At 36.6% G+C, this 4,620-nt stretch overlaps 1 long non-coding RNA gene across 1 annotated transcript; it reads right to left on the bottom strand.

The window, feature by feature from the left end:
• Positions 1-1,362: 1,362 nt before the first annotated feature.
• On the bottom strand, positions 1,363-3,051 carry LOC106867351 (uncharacterized). The gene is made up of 2 exons (XR_001409122.2): positions 2,031-3,051; positions 1,363-1,659 (listed from the first exon to the last, which is right to left on the bottom strand). It is a non-coding gene; the product is annotated as an uncharacterized LOC106867351 (long non-coding RNA).
• Positions 3,052-4,620: the final 1,569 nt, after the last annotated feature.

The raw sequence follows: 4,620 nt of genomic DNA, 5'->3' as shown, positions 1-4,620 counted from the left end.
CTTGTTTTTGTATCGTTTAAAGTTTCTCTTTCTCACAAAATTGCTTTCATTTGTATGTTTTATCTTTACACTGTATCAAAACTGGTTCTCTTCTGAACATCGAGCCATTATTTTTAATGTCCAAACACTTCACACAAATACACATATCTAAATTCAAATGTTAACTTTATCTGTTAATCCTTCTGATGTCGATTAAATCCATCCTTGTGTTTAATTGGCAAAACGGAATCCAACCATGACCTAACTATCGATGACGGAGAAATGAACGTCAAATTCGTCTGAGACATTTCTAAATCTAAACCATCATTATCATCATCATCATCCTTCGACGTGGTTGTACAACTAATCCCAACCAACCGAAATTCACAGTACAATCGATCTCCACACCCAATCTTGCTGCTTTATTCGATCGTACATCCTTTCGATCGCTGAACACAAAAACGTGGTTCGCGAGCCCTCCGTTCCGCTGATTTTCCTGCGTCACCTTCTCCTTCCTTTCATTTCGTTCATCTTTCTACATATAAGGGGGCCATCCCCCTTTTCTTCCCTCTTTGTTTCTTCCACAATATTGCATGGCCGTTGTCTCTCCTCCTTTCTTCCTTCTTTTGTCGGGCTTTGATTCTTAATCCCGTCGGGCATCCAATAATCACCTTCCTTGCCAAGATCGATGAGGATGCCGGTTTAGTCGTCGACAAACCAAACATGCGGCAGTTCGTACAGGGTTACATGTTGGCAAGTCGCGCACAAGACCGACCTGACAACCGTTCAATTCCATTCTGCTACCGTTTCTACCAGTTCATCACTAACAACAATAATAATCGGCGAAATAATATGTTATTAAACAAAATAACTTATTTTTAAGTTTATCTCGGTAGATTTTCTATAGAATTCAGAGCCAGCACTGAAAGTTGCGAACACGTCGATGTAAACAATGCGATCGGAAACAGAAAAATAGGTGGCGAGTGTATATGTAGGCATTTCTATCTTTTTCTATCTTCCATCGCATTGGTTGTAGAAATAAACTTTCAAATGGGAACATTGCACTGCTAACACACAAGTATGACACAATATTGACTTGTAAATCTTTTACATACTTAATAGTTTATTGTGGTTGCAAACAAAATACTGTATCTTTGCTAGCAATTAATCATTATAACTAATGTTTGCCAACAGTCAAGAAATAATGCAGTGCTTAAAATTATTTTAGATTCTGGTTGGAAGCGCCAGGTTTCCTACATCAGAAAAGTTTAGGTTAAATGTCTCGATGGTAATAGGATACAGCCTAGACACCATGCAACTATGTTATGACACAAGCAGCATGTAGCAGACGATGTTTATAGACTCAAACATACATAAAACTGATTAATATTGGAACAAATTTATTGACAATTCTTTATCGAAGATGAAAATAAAGATATGTAGCGATTCAATCAAGAATAGTTTATGCAATTTATCTTGCTTTGTAAGGCAGCAAGGAGCTGGCAGAAACGTTAGCAGGCCGGGCGAAATGCTTGGCGATACTTCGTCTGTCTTTACGTTCTGAGTTCAAATCCCGCCGAGGTCGACATTGCCTTTCGAGATCGATGAATTAAATAGAAGTTGCGTACTGACGTCCGGCTAATCGACTGGCCCCCTCCCCCAAAATTTCGGGCCTCGTACCTAAAGTAGAAAATAATATATTTTGCGTTTTATTTGTGTGTGTGTGTGAATGTGAGTGTGTCTGTGTATGTGTCTGTGTGTTAATGTGTGTGTGTGTTTGCGAGAGTGTGAATGTATGTGTGTGTGCGCGTGCACGCAAAATGTTATTAACAGAAGAAGTGAAAGATAAGCGAATCGATGGAGGAAAAATAGCTGGAATAGAACAATGGGACAGATCAAACATGTCACAATAATCTTCCCTTTTTGCCACAGATAAAAACGACAGACTCAGGGTACGGTTTACCTGCCTATTTAACAGGTACAAATGAGTAACATAATTAAAACTAATAGTAAAACTTGTATCTCGTCTGTATGTGTTTTAGTGACTTTACCTGTCGGTCGGTATAAGCTCAGAGATAAATTAGCTGCAAACAGTCTGTCACCTCTTATTCCGGTTTTATATTTTTGTCCTCTGGCCGAATCCTTGTTCTTTGTTCCGTCTTTGATTTTCACCAAATACTTCTTTATTCATTTTAAACTTCTGATACTCTCAAGAAATATATAAACGTTATTTAGCTTCATATAGTTCACACTTCTCTTCCCTGTTTTCATTCTCTCTTATAAATCTCAGATCTTGTGAATAAAAGACAAAACCAAAATCTTATTCCAACATTTTAAAATATAATTCAGGCAACTGAAGAAAGCCATCAAGGAAATGGGCTCGGCATTTAAAACTAACTCAAGCTGACTACGGTTGATAAAGGACCGCAAGTGGAACCCTTCCGTATATGAATAGAAGCTCAGCTGTCATTGCCTCACTCAGGTGAAGTGAAGAGGCTAAGAGGCAAAACACTTGTGACCTGCAGACGATAATGGAAGTGTTTCCAACATTGCAATGGATTTAGAAGAGCTGGCAAAACCTCTGAGTAACCCCCACCCCAGTCTCAGCATAGGGCAAAGCATCTCCGATATTTATTTCACCTGTTTCTAGTTTTTTGTTGTTGTTTTTGTTTTCTATTATGACATCACATAATTAGCGTTCTTTTAAGTAGTAATTAATTATTTAGAGAGACACGATATTCATAATAGCGAAGGTATTGGAGCTTTATTCTTTTGCGCTATAATAGAATTATGACGTCATAATGGACGGATTTCCTTAAGAAAACCGAATGCCTAATCCTGCATATCTATGGATTATTCCAATCATTAAGTGTTCTTTCAGGTAAGATTGATAAACCAAATAATTTTTATATTATGTGTTAGATATTACGGTTTATATATTATAATTTTTACTTTTTATGTATGATCTTCAAAAGTCACGTGATGCAGGCGTTGTGTACCTCTTTACACAAATCTAGAAACTATCGAAGACCTCTGTAACTCGTGATTCCATTACCATTGTTACAAAGCTGACGGCAGATATTCTACAGATCTACCGGAGAGAACATTATGAGCATTGCAAAAAAGCTAATACAAGTTCTTCTTGGGGGGGGGGGGGGATCCATTCAAACGTGAGATTCTTCTCTTGTGAATTAACCTCTGCAGGAGAAAAGCAAATTTAAAACATGCAGCTGTGGTAGGTTATACAAAGGCAAAACGTGTCGCCCCCTTAAAATAAGGGTAGAGGAACATCGCAAAGCTGTGACACGATGAGATATTGATAAGTCGGGTATAGCTGATCCTGTATGGAAAAATGGAGACCACCTCCCCCTGTGGGATGAAGTTCAAATAATAAACAGAGAACACGACTGGAAAATACGAGAACTAAAAGAAGCAGCACATATGCTAGGACACAACAACCTCCTAAGCAGACCGAGTACAGATATGAATAGCATATGGGAACCAGTATTAAGGAAGGATAGGAAAATATTAGATTTATAAGCCCTAAAATTCACTCCATAATTGCCCACAGGCATATGGCATAGTGGTTAAGAGCGCGACTACTAATTCCGAGTTCGATTCCAGGTAGTGACCTGAATAATAATAATAATTATTATTATAATATTTTCGTCGCTTTGAGACCGCGACCTGTTCACAGAATTTTGTCAGTGAACAAATAATAATAATATAATCGAAAAATACCTTAGGAATGAGAACCCAGGTTCGAAATTTCCCCAAGACAGCTAATAAAGGCTGGAGGGTATATCAGCTGAAACGTTGTTAACAACAAACAAGATGAGGACAAATATCCGTCAAATGTAAATTAAAAACACTTTGAAACTAATCGTTTCAAATTTTGGTTCTCAGCCAGAATTTTAGGGAAGCAGGAATAAATCGATATCGTCCACCTTTGTACGCGAATGGTACTTGATTTTATAGACCTCGTGCGATTTCACGAATAACAATTAAGCATTTAACGTTGGAATTATTCTATAGGGTAGAAGTCAAGTTGACCTTCACGTTAAACGTACACATACGGACTCCAACACACACATATATATATATATATATATATATATATATATACACTCTCACACTATAATGATCACGAAATCGGCGATCTATAGTTCAGTCTGTTTTTAAAAGCTAGCTTCCTTGAAGGCTGCATTTCCTCGCATTCGGTAAAAATGTGTTTGTTAACGTGAGGCATTCTTGTATAGTTATGCCCTTTTATATATATATATATATATATATATATAAAAGATAATAAGAGTGAAAAAACTACAGAAGGCTTGTGTTACTTGGTTAAAGTATATATTTAAATTATGTCAGAAAAATGTTAGAAAATCTTTTTGGTATATAAACATTGTATTTTGAGAAATAACCGGTTTCGTGTTGTCTTTTCAAATTTCTCTACTTAATGAAGTAGAGAAATTTGAAAAGACAACACGAAACCGGTTATTTCTCAAAATACAATGTTTATATACCAAAAAGATTTTATAACATGTTTCTAACATAATTTAAATATATACTTTAACCAAGTAACACAAGCCTTCTGTAGTTTTTTCACTCGTATTATCCTTTATACATCCACCACGTGCT

Source organism: Octopus bimaculoides, chromosome 3 (assembly GCF_046866305.1).
Source record: "Octopus bimaculoides isolate indiv1 chromosome 3, ASM4686630v1, whole genome shotgun sequence".
Lineage (NCBI taxonomy): Eukaryota > Metazoa > Mollusca > Cephalopoda > Octopoda > Octopodidae > Octopus > Octopus bimaculoides.
This window is presented reverse-complemented; position numbering and strand designations above follow the sequence as displayed.